The following is a 16,538-nucleotide window of genomic DNA, read 5'->3' as shown; positions in this document are numbered from 1 at the left end:
CCACTGCACTCCAGCCTGGGCAAGAGAGGGAGACTACAACTCAAAAAAAAAAAAAGAGAACTCTACAATTGCCTTAGATTGATGCTTGGAGTTTCTTGGATGTAGAACAAAGATGAGGATCCCAGAAAAAGAGAATTCCCTGAGTTGAGGAGATAAAGTTGGCAGTTTGGGGAGTCTAAAACAGCTAGATTTCACAGGGCAAAGCACCCAAGAAAACAGACACGCACAGAGAATAAGTGCCAGAGATCTGCAGAAGGCTCGCCTTGAATCTGGCTGAATGCTGATGCTTGCATATGAGGACACAACCTGAGGCAGGAGAAAGACCACCCAAGAAAGAGCAGATGAAACCACTTCTGAAGTTCACACAAGGCCGGGAATACTTTACATTCCCAGTAACTAGAATGAAGAAACCTGTCATATGTGGAGTATCAGGAAGAGTATCCAAAAGAGTATTGCTAAATTAGCTCCATATAAAAGGTTGCCTGATCTCACTTAACAAAACTGAAAAGCAAGTCTCAAAAGGATCACACTGTTTGATTCTTAGCTGTATTCTAGAATAAAGCACAAAAACATTCAAAGTACAAAAACTCCAACACTCAAACATTTAAAATGTAACATATTTGGCATCCAGTGAAAAATTATCAGGCATACAAACAGACAAGAAACATGATCAATGACGAGAAAAATCAATCAATAGAAAAAGACCCAGCAACGGCACAGATAATAGAATTATTACACAAGGACATTAAAACAACTATTATAAAGATACTCCATATGCTCAAGAAGATAGCAGAAGTCATAAGCATGATAGAGACATGAAAGATATAAAAAATCCAAATTCAACTTGTTAGATCAAAAGTACAATGAAATATATTAAGAGCAGATTAGACACTGTATTTTAAAAAATCATGAATAGCAATAAGAATAGCAACAGAAACACTCAAAATGAAATACAGAGAGAAAAAATATTTTTCAAAATAAACAGAGCAGGAATGAGCTGTGGAGCAATTTCAAGAAGCCTAACATGTGTGTGATTGATGGCCCTCAAAGAAAGGGAAACGAGAGGGAAGAAAGGTACAGAAAAAATACTTTAAGATATAATAAAGAAAATCTTCCAGAAATTGCTGGACAAAACCCCCACAAACCCAAAAAAGTTCAAAACAAGAAACAATACAAAAAGTATACCTAGGCACTTCATAATCAAACAGTTTAAAACCCATGATCAAACAATTTTTTTAAAGCTAAATTTTCTTTCTTTCTTTTTTTTTTTTCTTGAGACAGGGTCTCACTCTCTTGCCCAGGCTGGAGTGCAGTTGTACAATCCCAGTTCACCACATCCTCAACCTTCTGGGCTCAGGCAATCCTTCCACCCCAGCCGCCTGAGTAGCTGGGAATACAAGTGCACATCAACACGCCCAGTTAATTTGTTTTTTTGTTTTTTTTTTTAGAGATGAAGTTTCACTATGTTTCCCAGGCTGCTCTTGAATTTCTAGACTCAAGCAATCCTCCCATCTAGACCTCCCAAAGTGTTGGATTACAGGCGTTAGCCACTGTACCCAGTCAGACTTTTTTTTTAAAGGTACTTCATATACAGAGTAATGAAGATAAGAATATGACACTTTTCTTTGGAAACAATGCAAGCCAGAAGAAGAAAGTCAAAGAAGAAATTACAAGGGACAGTATAAAGTGTTTGAACTGAAATAAAATGAAAACTATCATATCATAGTTATCAAATGCACTGAAAACCATGATGAAAGAAAAACTGTAACATTAAACAATCATTCTGGCTAAGTGTGATGGCTCACATCTGTAATCCCAACATGTCGGGAAGCCAAGGCAGGAGGATTGCTTGAGCCTAGGAGTTTGAGACCAGCCTGGGCAGCATAGCAAGATCCCATCTCTACAAAATTATATAAATAAATGTCTCAAATAAATGAGTTAAGTATCCATCTTAAGAAACTAGAAAAAGAATATATTAAACCTAATGTAAGAAGAAAGAAAATAATAATGATATGAGTCTGTATCAATAAAATAAAAGAATAATAATAATAAAGAGAAATTTAACAAAACCAAAAACTGGCTATTTGAGAATATCAATAAACTTTATAGGCTTCTACACAGATTGTTCACAATTTTTAAAAGAGAGAAAACATAAATGATCAATATAAGGAATGAGAGTAGATATCACAAAAGAGTCCATAGAATTATAACCATAACAAGAAAATAATACAAACAACTTTATGCCACCAAATTCAGCAACTTAGATGAAAATGGTACAAACTCCCTGAAAGGCATAAACTACCAAAGTCCTCTCACAAAGAAGTAGGAAACCTGAATAGCCTTATATTTATTAAAGGCATTGCATTTGGATCTAAAAATCTTTCCACAAAGATAATTCCAGGCCCAGATGATTTCACTGGCAAATTCTACCAAACATTTAAGGAAGAAATATTACTAATTCTACACAAACTCCTCCAAAACATTGAAGAATGTTGTGGCTGGAAGAATAACGGTCTCCCACAAATACTCAAGTCCTATCCTTGGAACCTAAGAATGTATTGACTTATGTCAAAAAAAGGGACTTTGTAAATTTGATTAAGTTAAGGATCTTGAGATGGAAGATTACCCTGCATTATTGGAGTGGGCCCAATGTAATCACAAGAGTCCTCATAGGTAAAGAAGGAGGCAGGAGAGTTAGAATGAAAGAGATATTGGAAGGTACTCCACTGCTGGTTTTGAGAATAGAGGAAGAGGCCATGAGCCAAGGAATTGAGTCAGCCTCTGGATGCTGGAAAAAGCAAGGAAAAGATTATCTCCTAGAGCCTTCAGGAAGAATTCAGCCCTGCCGACATATTGATTTTAGGAAAATGAGCTTCAACACAAAATACATTACCAAATATTAGCAAATTCTATCTAACAATATGTAAGGAGGCTAATTCATCATGACCAAAGGGGATTTATCCTAGGAAGGCAATTGTGCGTTCATATTCCATTGTTTTTCCAACCTGCCCCAGATTCCTTTAGTGAATCTGGTCTCCAGTAACCCATTCTGTATCATCCTTCATGTTTCCCCATTCTACCCTGAGCTCAGGCTTTATCTAGATCAGCCTTCTCTGTTTCCCAAGTACATAAAGTACGTCCACGTGCTTGTGCCTTTGTTCTTGCTATTCCACTGCAAACACTTGTCTTCTTCTGCCCCCTCACTGGGTAACTCTTGGTTATCCTTCACCTCCCAGAGCAGATGTCATCTCATGCTCTGAGAAACCTTCCCCTCTGCTTCAGACTCCTCCTCCCTGCCTCACCTATCTCTCCCACAGCACTCTATCAGGACTTCTATTATAGGACTTCACCTTCTATTCTAACTATTGCTTTCTTCCTAGTCTGTGACTTCCAACAGGGCAAGAGTGGTATCCAGTTTATCTTTGAATCCCCAATACCCAGCATTGGGTGCCTGGCATGTGGCAGACCCTTAATAAATCATTGACCAATAGACATCTTATTAGAGAGTAGTTGACAGTCACTTTTAAATACAGTCTAGTGTTCCAGGGGACAGAGTCAATAATCCAAAAGGAAGGCACTATCCTCAGAGGGGATTGGAAAGGTTCCAAAAACAAATGCATCATTTTTTATCTCAAAATTACATCATGTCATTTACATGTGTTCAGAGCCTCACCACATCAAAGCATGTATACACATGACAGTCTATTTGAGGCAATAAGAAAAATATGGTTAATCCTATTTTTCTGATGAGGAAACTGAGGCTCAGGAAGGACAAATTATTTGCCCAGGATAGTGCCGTGAAATAATGGCAGAGCAGCAGGCTTCACTCTTAGCCTGGCCTACTCACTGGAATCCCACTCTGTCTGCTCCTTTGAGCATATGCCACAGTTGCCTACCCCTACCTAAAGAAACTGAATATTTGCAGGGCCTTGGTGCTGGACTCTACGTGTCTCATCGCAATTTCTGAATTGTCTACCCTTTGGATGATTTCCATGGTGGATAAATTGCAGGAAGTTGCCTCATCCCTGCATGAACACTGTTGCCCCTCTGATCTCTAACGCTTTTGGGCAGACTAGCATCCGGCCAAGCACTCTGCCTTCTTTATGTCTCTCCCAAAATGCTAATAAAAATGGAATCAAGAGTATGTTTGAATTAAACTGTAATAGGTACAGTCAATAGCCCAGTGAGGCTTTTCCATTTCACATCTTAAGAATCTCCCAGATTTCATATCTTAGAAATCTCCCAGACTCAAAGCCCACAAGTTCTATGGCGATGGCGTTTTCCATCAGAGGATGTCATTGCCTTAGTCTAATGTGCCTGGGAGTGGTTCCTTTGTTGTTTGACATATATCTTATCATACTAATTTCCTGGGTCTGTTCTTTGATTTTTAGCATTTTTTGCTCAGGTACCTTCATCTTTATACATTCTGCTCAATTGTTTTCATGTCCCCATAAAAAATATGAAATAGAGAACTCTTTTGCCTTGGCTCTACTCCTTACCTTAAAAACTTCCTTTGGATTCTCCCTTTTCAGGACCCATCATTCTCTGTCATCTAGAAAAGGAGCTGAATTCCCTCCCATTGATCATTTTTTCACTTACTGTCGTATTTTAATTTCTTCATTTTCAAGCAGGAAATTGCTTTATCTATTAGACCTCTGCCAAACTTCTCAGTTTTGCATTTATTGTAGCTATCACCATAGCATACTCAGGGAGATGCTGTCTTGTGAAATGGCCCTGGATTTCCAACAAACAAACAAACTAAAAACTTTTGTGTAATACTTTCCAGATTGGAAATCAGGTGTCAAAGTCTAAGGACACAAGCAGAGAAGGTTTTAAGCCACCCTAAAATAGTAATAACAATATCTGACATTGATACAGCTTTTCACATGCATTATCCATCTGATGGCCCTTCTCAACTCATGAACACTATATAAGGTAGTCAGGACAAGGCAGTTTTCAGCAGTAATAAAAATAATTGCTTGGCCCTATGGTAAGTGCTCACAAAAATTTCTGTTCCTGCATTTTGTTTATTTTCCCTGTTTTGCATGTGACTTGTTTGTACTTAGGCCTTCCTTCTCCCGGAGAAAGAAGAATTCGATTGGCTCAAATACTCATCCCAAGTCCTTAGAAAATCCATTCCCCCTTCAAAGATGTCTGTCACTTCCAAGGGGCTTATGTCCTCATAGTCTCCCCTGACTCTGACTTCTTGCCAGTTTTCAACTCTTGGTCTCACTTTGACTCATAGTTCTAGACCCAAACATGGAACTCATTCCTATTCCTTAACACACACACACACTTCGTGTGTAAAGATGACTGTTTTGACGATTTGGAAACACAGAGAAATCTTTTACATGAAAGAATAATAGAAGCCACTTAAAACTGAACATCAGAGCTCCCCATTCTGATGAATATTCACATTTTGGTAGGCCAGTCACTCTCTCCTCTCTCCCTTTTCTTCTCCTTGCTCTACTCTCTTTCCATCCCCTAAATTTATGATCATTTATATGAAACCGATTAGCATATTTTTACCAGGTCTTAAGTCCCTTGTCATCAGATGCTCATCTTCTGTCCCAAGCATTATCAAGGAGGTTCCCAAGACAAAAACAGGAGGAAATCTGGAGACAGCCATGAAGATCATCTTTTTGAATTACAAATACAAACAGGGAAACTGTGACCTGCCCAAGACCAGAGGAGTTAATATCACTACCAATTCTTTGATAACTGAAAGACACAAAGTCTCAGACACACAACTTTCCAATAAAACTCCCAGTTCCAGGCTTTGGGCCTATTTTAAGACACAATCAATTGTGCCTCGAACATTCTAGGGAAACAGCAAGGCCTTCTCCAACCAGCTCCATGGGGGGTTTGTGAAATGAAATTGTGTTGTGTGACCTGCTTGATGCTTGTCTCTTGTCAGTACAGGATTTGGGTTGTTGTCTCCAACTGCCTCAGGAAGTGTAAACACTAATGTTATTTTGTTTCCACTGTATGTGATACTTATTGAGCAATACAGATAAAATTAGTTTCTATTCCAGTAAACACAATACCCAATTTAAAGGAATTCTCAGGTTTTCTCCTTCCTTTTTATATCATTTTCTTCCTTCACTGCTCATTTCCTTTATTACAATATGACTTGGACTTGTTTTGTATTCATAAATCAATAGCTTCTAGCAGGAATAAGAATAATTACTTATTTCAGTGGTAAATGCTTGCAAAGATTTCTGCCCTCATGTTGTGTTTATTTAGCCTGGATGGAGGCCCATGCTGGATTTTCTAAGTAAACAGTGCACAGTAGCACTCCCCAGAGAAGCAGTCCCTCCTCCTTTTGTGGTATCTCTAGACACTTGTCCCTGACACAATCGGCTGGGGCTCTCCAGGAGGGGTTGGACCTGGAACTAATGTGGAGATCCTGAAGCAGGTCCTGAGAGAAGTGTGTCTAATCCCACAGGTACAACCTGGCATCAAGAAGACCTAATCTCTTGTGTCTCCAAAATGGAGTGGTGGATATGTTCTGGCAGGGGGCAGAACATGGACAGATCCAGGACAGCAAGAAACAAACAGTATGAGAACAGGCAGTATGAGAACAGTCTGAGAGAAATTAGAAGGACACTGGTACCAAGGTAGATTCAGGAATCTTTCTCCCATACAGGAGGGTAAGGGAGCGTCAAAGATGAGCTAGGGCAACATCTCTAGAAGGAGTGGGATTCTGGGCAGGTTCCCAAGACAAGATCCCAAACACCTTCATTTAATCAACAAAGGTTTTTGGAACAATCACTATGTATCAGGCATTGTCTTGAGGACTGGGGAAACGGCAGTTAAAAAGTTCAGCGTGGTTCCTACCTTCTTGGTGCTTATAATCTAGCAAGAAAGACTTAAAATTAAATAATCACAAAATGATTGATTAGTTCATTACTCATATGATAAGTGCTATGAGAAAGAGGTTCAGGGGGCTTTAGGAATGCATGGCAGTAAGCCATAGCTGGGTCTGGAAGGTGGAAGGCATTGTGAAGGCGTACCATTTAGGTTGAACTCTAGAGGATTTGTTGGCTATGTGAAAGGGCAGAGACTGGAGGTCAGAGGTTGGAGGTCAGGGTAGAGGTACAGAAGGAAGAGTGAGCCTATCAGAAGAAAGTGTTTGCACAGAGGCCTTAAGTAGCTTGACTTAATGTCAGTAATAGGAAAACAGTGCAGACAGAATGTAGGAGACAGAGTATGGTGCACATCAAGGCAGGGGGGGCAGCCAGGAGCTGGATCACGAGGTATCTTGTCGTAGTCATGGCATGGTAAGACTGAGGACAGGGTCCCAAGAGGAGTAGGAAGCCACTGAAATGTTTCTTGAGAATAAATGGCATGATCTTATTTGAATTCTAAAAAGCTTATGCCAACTACTGTGTAAAAAAGTAGGTTGGGAGAAGGACAGGGGAGAAGGGCAAATGTGGAGACACCAGTCAGGAGTCTCAAGAAAATCAGAGAAGCCGGTTCTTAGAAGTGGGGCACAGGGCAAGGAGTGGATCCTAGCGAAGAGACAGAAATGCTGTGACCAGTACCAGAGACTCATGTGGGCACTGGGTCTTGGGAGGGAGGCTCTGGATCAGGTTCAGCCCACATCCAGAGTACCCTGGCGTTGCTAAGGTTCAGCAGGTATAGCTGAGCTCTGACAGACCTTGGTGAAATTCAATCACACGGGCAAGGGTGAGGCTGGGCCTGCAAGGAGGGGCCAGTGGCCTCGACTAAGGTTGAGGCGGTATTCTGGTTTCCTAGGCGGCCGTAACAAAGCACCACAAATTGGGTGCTTTAAACAATGGAGATTTATTCTCTCGCAGTTCTAGAGGCTAGAAGTCCAAGATTAAGGGGTTGACTGGGCATGGTCCCTCTGAGTCTCTGGATAGAATCTGTCCTTGCCCCTTCCTACCTTCTGGCAGTGGCCGTCAACCCTTGGCATTCCTTGGTTGCATCCCTCCAATCTCTATCTCTGTCACCACACAGCTTTCTCTATTTGTCTGTGTTTCCACATGACTATCTTCTCATAAGGACAGCAGTTATACTGGATTAAGGGCACACCCTATTACAGTATTATCTCCTTTTACCTAATTACATCTGCAATGATCCTATTCCAAATAAGGTCACATTCTGAGGTAACCAGGGGTTTAGATTTTACCACATCTTCTGGGGGACACAATTCAACACATAACAAGAAGGCTATTAAAGGGTGGGTGGGCCACCAGAGCCTGACTTTTCCCTTCATACGTTACAGTCTCTCTGCACAGTAAGACCTACAAGGCCATTGGTCTTGGTAAGAGCTTAGCTTCCACTACTCCTTTCTGAAACAATTATTCAACATTTATCTGGCAGGACGCAGTGGCTCACACCTGTAATCCCAGCACTTCAGGAGACCAAGGTGAGAGGATTGCCTGAGACCCCGGGTTCAAGAGCAACCTGGGCAACCTGGTGAGACCTCATCTCTAAACTAAATCAAGAAAAATTAGCCAGGCATGATGGCACAAGCCTGTAGTTCCACCTACTTGGAAGACTGAGGTGAAATGATTGCCTGAACCCAGCAGGTTGAGGTTGTAGTGGTTGTGAGCATGCCACTGCACTTCAGCCTGTACAAAAGAGTGAGACTCCGACTCAAAAAACAAACAAACAAATAAACAAAAAACCCATTTAGTCTGAGATGGGTACCAGGATACAAAAGTAAAAAAAATACAGTAACCACTCCCCAAAAAACATTCATACTAGTAGAATACATACAGTGGCAGGACACCCTGACAGTTGCTAAGATGGTGGAATAGTCAGAGCAGCAAGGAAAAGGAAAAAGAGCTCACCATGCGTGGGAGAGTATGTACGCAGGGGCAGCGAGCTGGGAGACTTTAAGGCTTCACAGAGGAGGTGACCTTTAATGGGTGGACAGATATCTGCCAGAGAGAAAAGACCTCAAAGAAGAGAAAGCAGTATGTGCAAGGCTTTTGTGCATTCAACAAACATCAGGTGTGTACTAAGCATTTGAGATACATTAGTGAGCAAAAAGGTGAAGACCCCTGTCCTTGTGGAACTTACATACCTTGTGGATTGTGAAAATGAAAAGCATGTGGGCTGAACAATGTTTGGGTAACACTAATAACCTCAATGGGCTAAATGTGACTGGGAGGTGAGAGTTTAGGCTGCAGGATGGGAAGGGGACAGATGACACACACACAGAGGAGCACGAAGTCACAAAGAGCCCCTTTCCCTGAATTCTGTAAGGACAAGGGCAATATCGTATCCATCTTCGTATCTCTAGCCCCTCACTCAATGCCGGACAGATGGCAGCCACTCAGCAATTGAGGGAAGGAGGAAGGGAGGGAGAGAGAGAGAGAGGGAGGGAGGAAGGAAGGGCGGGCTTTAGATAGGCCAGTGAACAATAAGAAGTGTGTTTGAGAAAGATAATTCTGAGTATAACATAAAAGAAAGGATTGAGACAAGAAGCCCAGTCAGAAGGAACTGCAAGGGTCTAGATCTGCAGTTGCCATTCAGTTTTGCTTATTTATTTATAAATGATATACATCAGAATAACACTGACATATTCACTAATGAAATGTGCATGAAAATAAAAACCTTAACAGGAAAGTTAAAAAATAATGGAAAATAGTACTTCTATTATTTTCTTCCACTCCTCCAGGAGACCATTTTGGAGACCAGTGCTCTAGCTGAGGAGGGTTGAGGGGGCAGTGGCCAAGGAGATGGGAAGGACGAGAGGTGACTCTGCCTTCCCTGCAGCAAAGAGAAGTGCAGCAGCCAGCCCTGCTGACAAGGAACTTCTGCAGACGTTGCCAGTGCTGAACTGCTGCTCCAACACCGAGCTGCGTACATCCTCAGCTAAATCCCACCATCTGACCCCTGAGGAGGAACTGAGGGAAAACATACATCATCCAAATCGGTCGGTATTTGGTAGGAAAATCTGCAGGTGAAGTAAGAAGAAAGAGGAAAGAAGTCTAAAGGAAATATGAATGAAGCCAAAGTAAATCCAGAGTTGGAACCACCTTCAGCTGAGGGTGTTTACGGACCTGGGTTTACCCGCAAGAGGTAATCCCACCTGGGGCCTCGAGTTGTGCAACCAACTGCCAGCTGATCCCTTCAGTCATGAAACCAAAACAGAAAAATGAAGAGGCCATAGTCAAGAGGTTCATCCACTCTGACAAAGTGACACTCTGGAAATTCCTGCAGGCCAGGGACACGTGTTCCACATCACATTGCTCACCACATGCAATGGTGACAGTGCTCACTACCATTCGTCGAGTGCCTACCACGTGCCAGGCATCACACCAGGAGACTCACATCAAGTTAATGCTCACAGCAACCTCATCAAGTAGACTTCGTGTTCTCCTTATTCTCATTTTACAGACAAGAAAAATGAGGCCTAGGGGTAGAGAAGGCTACATCAATTACTTATCCAGCTGAGATAGAACCCAGACATGTCTAACATCACCTGCACTTACTTTTCACTATACCTTCTTCTGTCTCATACAGACACTGCAGGCTCTGGTCTCAGCCTCCCTTTTTGGCCTCACATGTCCCCATCGCTGCATCCCATGTACAATGCTCATCATATTAACTTCCTGCTGCTCCCTAATGCACCACCCTTTCTATCATACTTCTCAAACCTAAATGCCAATGCCTCAGACTACATTTTGAGTAGCAAGTATCTAGAAGCTCATTGAAAATGCAGAATCTCAGCCCCCCCCAACTTACTACATCAGAATCTGCATTTTAACAAGATCCCAAGTGATTTGTATGCACATTATAATTTGAGAAGCACTGGGCTAACCTGCAACACCCTCTCCCCCATTCCTCCTTTCATTCGTTATCATCTGAGCATATACAAAGTACCAGGCACTGAGCTTAGAACTGAGGACACAAAACCAAATTACATATGACACACAAACTCAAGACAGTGATAATATATTCATGAGACATATAAATAAATTACATTTTTAAAAGCGTGAATGTTATAAACAAAGTAAGAACTACATGTAGTATTTTATATGCCTCAGACTCTCAAGCACCATCATCATACCAGGCACCAAGAAAAGGCACAGTGATATTTTTAGAAGAAAGGGATAGAAAGGAAAGGAGGGAGGAACAGGAGAAGGAATGAATTGCATTAAGTTATAATTTCCAAAATGACAACTCAAACAAGGTGTGCTCATCAGTGACTTCCCCACAGGGTATCTTCACTAGAACACTTGGATGCCCTGAGATCAAGATCACTGTACTTCCCAACCCACCAGACTCTTATCATGTGACTCAATTTGACAGTGGTATTATTGTTCTTTAAGCAATTAGCCTAGAAATCTTGAGATTTATTCTGACTTTTCCTTCTCCTTTGAGCGTTCTATAAATTTATTATAAAATCCTGTTATTTTATTCATCTATGTATCAGTTACTCGTGTTGGAGCAGAAGTTTAGGAGAGAAAGATCATTTATAGCTAAAGTGCTCCCAGAAGTTCTCACAGGAGTCAAAGGGTTGTTAGTGTGTAGTCAGACAGAGGCCTGAATCCCGGACCAACCATTAACTAGTGTGACCTTGAGAAAGTTCCTTACTCTCTTCCCCACTGCACCCTTATCTGTAAAAGAGGATGATAGCATTACCTCATAGACTTGTGTAAGGAATAAGTGAGACACACACTGTTATAACTATCACGGAATAGGATGGGACTTGGACATGCAGTCAGAGGACATGATCTAACCAAAACAAAGAAAAGGAAAGCATGGAAATCTTTTGAGGGACTGGGAGTCATCTGCTTGAGATGAGGTTTCAAATGGGTAGAAAGTAGAGGGAAATGAGTCTAGAAAAGCAAGTTGGTTGGGAACCCATCAAGGAACACTTCAATACCAACCTAAGGCATCTGCAGTAAATTTGATAGTAACGAGATCTCACTGAAGTTTTCTACAATAGGGAAAAACATGATCAAAATTTGCTCTGACTTGATGTGTTAGATGAGAGTGACAGAAATGATTAGAGAGGAGCCCAAGATGGAAGACTAGGAAGACACCGGTGCCTTCAGCCAGGTAATCGGGAGGAGACACTGGCTTTTAGGAAGAGAGGTATCAACTCATAGAGATGGAGAAGGAGATGGCAGTACATCCAAATGAAAACAACTGACAGGCAAATGGGCATGCTGATATTGAGTTCAGGAGAGATGCTGGGCTGGCAGAACAAACCTGGAAGACATTCATGAAAAATATAGTGATAAATACCCTGAGGGAGTTCAGGTAGAAAAGGAGAGAGCTTTAGGAAATACCACCCTAGAGATGGGGAAAGCAAGAGGAGTCAGAGAAGCTAAGAGAACAATCAGGATTTGTAGAATCATGGATTAAAGAGAAAAATTGTCAAATCCTACAGATTAGGATGGAGAACAGGACTTTGAATGTGGTAGAGTTAGGCACAGGGGACCTTAACAGTACAGCTGAGAAACTAAGGCATCCTTCATAGTTTCCACAGGCTGATGGGAAGAGTTTGTTCAACACAGTATTAACTACTTGAAACACAGTGGCTGTCACATCTGGGGCTGAATGACTTCAGCAAAGCACCTGAGTCTGTGGCTGGGTCGGGTGATGTTGACATTCCGTAGATTCTTTTGAGTTGCCACAGAAAAGATTTTCAGAGCAAATCCAAGTATAGCTTAAGACAGAATTTACTAGATAAAAACGAACATGCCCAATGGGCATGGGTGTCTTAAGAGAAAGCATGCATTTGCCTTTGACAAGAAGCTTTACGAATATACTTTTACAATGATTATTACACTAACTATAAACTAAGAGGGTTGGCTGCAGGTATCTCCATGTTCCAGCCCACAAGGTAGTCAGATCTGGTCAGTTGGGTGAAGGTCGTGTACCAATAAGAAAGACGTATGAATGCTTACCCTACTTTAAACTGCTTACAACAAACTTATCTATGTCTAACCTGTACTGAATAATCTGCCTCAACTCCATTGCTATGGTCTATTCAATGTTGTGTTTCTTTTTTTTGTTTGTTTCTTTTTTAACTTTAAATTTTTTTATTTTAAAATTGTGGGGTACTATGTTGTGTTTCTTAACCTTCCTCAGAGGGATTGGTAACTCTTGGCTCTGAAGCGGTGGTGGTGGGGGGGGATGTCACAATCAAAAAGGAGTTGTTTCCTTAAGTCTGTGCTCTTGGACCTGAGGATTCATTTAAACTCTTGCCTGTCTTTGGGCCATTGAAATTACATAGAAATCTATCTCCGTTTTTAACAGCTCCAGAGGCAATTCCTCAACAACTCTTGGTCATTTGTTCTACAGTTCTGGAAAATCCCTTGCCAAGGTCAACTAGAAAATAGGCCCTTGTGACCCAAAGTTTCTAAAAAGCTCACTTGACAAATTGAATAATGAGTCAATCAAGAGGAAAAATAAAGTCAGAGATCGCCTTGCTTCTGGAAGGACTGAGTGAAGGGTCATCTGCTGCTGAGAAAGTGGATTGTAAAGGAGGCACAGAGGCCAGCATCCTGGAAAGTGTGCGGTAGGACTCTGACTTGGGAACTGAGGAGCTCTGTCATGCCCAAGAGCATCAAAAGCTTCAAGTACAAAGAATCATTTGTGCTGTGCCTTGTGCATAAACTCCAATGAAGTTATTCACAGGGAATGATTGTCATCAAGGTCTTGTCATTGGAGTTTTTTCATGTCTTGGTGCTGAGAACTGATAACCCTTGAGATCAGGTATAGTGCTCGAAGACAAAGGGCATCACTTAATATCAAGGTGGCACACTGGGAAAAAAGGGAGGACAAAGAGGTACAGAGCAGAAAAAATGAGGGTAAAAACATATGCATGCTATAGGTAATGAAAGAGAGCTTGTAGGGAAGGCACGGAAAATAATGTCTTATCAGATTTTTAAGAATACTTTTTTAGTCATTTAAATATGTATTGAGCAGCTCCTAGGTGCCTGGCACTTGACAAGGCAACAAGGCATCATGGCACATTCCTTTGAGGAGGAAATGGCCTATTGAGGGATACAAGTGTGAGCAACTGTGAAACAGCAGGAAAGGTATTAATGGAGGCTGTGAGACTTACTATGAGGAAAGAGCAGGAGAAATATAAAAGAGCGGCACAGAGAAACTCTTGCACTTCTGGGGACTTCATTTGAGCTACTAGTAACCATGGATTGGCATTTGCAGACAGAATATGCATGAATAATAAGTCTCCAGTGAGTGACCCAAAAGGTCCCTGACGTGAGGTAATTTTCTGAAACATAAATTTGAATGGGCTGCCAGGAGGCCAGAGTGTACTTGCCAGTCACTCAGCTAGTGGATGGACCACACCCAACACTGGCATTTGTGTCCCAGCACCGCTTGGCTCTTCCCTTCTCGTTGACATCTGCACAGTAATTCTCTCCTGTGATGAATTTTTTTTCTTTGTAGAGTCAGGGAAATATGGAGTTAATAAGGTAAACACACATGGTAATGAAGTAGGGAATTTATTTTAATGACAAAATTTATTAAAATAGCTTTAGGAACTATTACGCATCTGAAAGGATTCCTCACAATTTTAAGTTACACTTTACTGCACTTCATGGTGGAAATTATATACCAAGATGACATTCATGATTTTGGAGACTCACCAAGGTCATGGATGAGCCCTTCGAGAATGTCAAGGGTCCAAGTCTGTGAATAGTGTTACATTTTATTGACACTCTACTGGATATAACAAGGTCTTATCTTAAGTTTGAAAAATAAGATATATTCTCCCTTACTATAATTTGGGGAAGGTTACTGTTCCCCTTCACTGTTTATGTGTCACTAAAAAACAAAGGAGACATTTATCTACAAAATTGCTCCCTGACAAGTAACTCAAATGAACAACGATTACTAAATTCCCCAATTGAATGCTTTCCTTTTGAGCTATTTCCTGGAACCTAATAATCACTGAAACTCAAACTCTGACCCTCTCCCCAAAACTCTCCAAGGACCTCGAGCTTAACATGACTCCACCCACAATCCCAACCTGCTTCCACTTCTGTCTTCTGGTTCTGACCATATGTCTTTGATCACTGAAGTTGGAAAGCTCAGAGTAGTTCTAGACCTTTCCTCCTCCCCTCCCCACATAGCTAATCAGTTACCAAGTAAAAAAATTTTTTTTACCTCCTAAATGATCCTCAGATGCAGCCAGGTCTTTCCAGCCCCACTATACTGCCCTAGCTCAAGGTCAAATTATCTGTCATCACAACATTCTGAAACTCTGCCTCTAGATATCCTCTACATTGATACAAAGCGATTTTTCTCAAAATACAAATCTGCCTTAATTGGCTTCCACTGAAAGATTAAGATATGGTCCCAACAAAAACTAGTTCATGGACAATGATTCTGATGCTCATGGTCTACACATGACACTTTAAGAAACGCCTTGACTGTGAGCTCTTTCTCCTCCAGAACATGCTGAATTCTTTACACCTCTAAGCACTTTGCATTGGCCAAAATCTGGTCTTACACTGCCCATTTGCCCTTCTGCTCCTGGTGAGCCTCTATCAGTCCAGTCCTTCAGGGTTCAATTCAAATGTCTCTGCTTCAGCAGCCACGTGTAAATCTCTTAGCGGCTCTCCTGTCTGGTCTTCCATGGCACTAGATACACATCCCTATTAAAGCATGTGTCACAGTTTACTGTAACAACTTGTTAACAGGTTTATCTTCTCCGGTGATCCATGTGCTCCTGTTCAACTTTGAATCCCTAGTACCTAACACTATGCTCCTGTCAGGCAGGCAGTCAGCGCTTGCTGAATGAAAGGACCAGTGATTGAGGTCTGTGGTTACATGGTAAAATGAGAGAAGTATGTCATCAAAGGAAAGAACTGCTTTTTTGGTTAACTCTAAAGTGAACCAAGGTGTCAAAAAAGTTAAAACAAGGATGAAGAGTACTTTTAGATCTCAACCAAGTCACTCGTCACATCTGTCCTGGCTAAAGACGAACTCTAGCAGCCTCCCGCGGCCTGTTTGTGAGAGCATTTCATACGTGGGCACCACATCCAGCAAATGTTCAATGACCATGGAAAAAATACCTAAAAGGAAGCTATTGGCTTTGAAAATATAAATGTAAGGAGATGCCCAGTAAAAGCATCTGCTGAATATTTTTCCTGTTTAGCACACTGGACTGCAATATCAGACACATGACAGTGCCATACTATATATACTCTGCCTGATGTCGTGCCAAAACTCTGGCTTTTGGTGACTTGGTGTGAGAGTACAGAAAGATTCTTTGGGTACCCTCATCATACAGAGAGAGCGGTGGAAAGAAGAGCTTTGGGGGAAAAAACCCAGTCTGAAAAAGAGGTAAATCCACTGCATTTAGTAGTTGACACTGCACTTCATCCTTCCTGAAGGTGGGATGACAGGGGAGCTCAAGCTTAAATCTAACGCAACAGACTATATTTATAAAGGACGACCAATCTCAGATAAAGCTGCCCCCCTAACCTGTCTGCTGCCCAGACGCCATCCAGAGCCCCCACTGGACCGCCGGTTCCGGTGGACTCTGGACAGCGCCGCGCCCTTCTCGG

The sequence above is a fragment of the Carlito syrichta genome, unplaced genomic scaffold (genome assembly GCF_000164805.1).
Source record: "Carlito syrichta isolate Samal-C Ts95f unplaced genomic scaffold, Tarsius_syrichta-2.0.1 Scaffold309827, whole genome shotgun sequence".
NCBI classification, from domain to species: domain Eukaryota; kingdom Metazoa; phylum Chordata; class Mammalia; order Primates; family Tarsiidae; genus Carlito; species Carlito syrichta.
The sequence above is the reverse complement of the archived record's forward strand: the minus strand, read 5'-3'. Positions refer to the sequence as shown.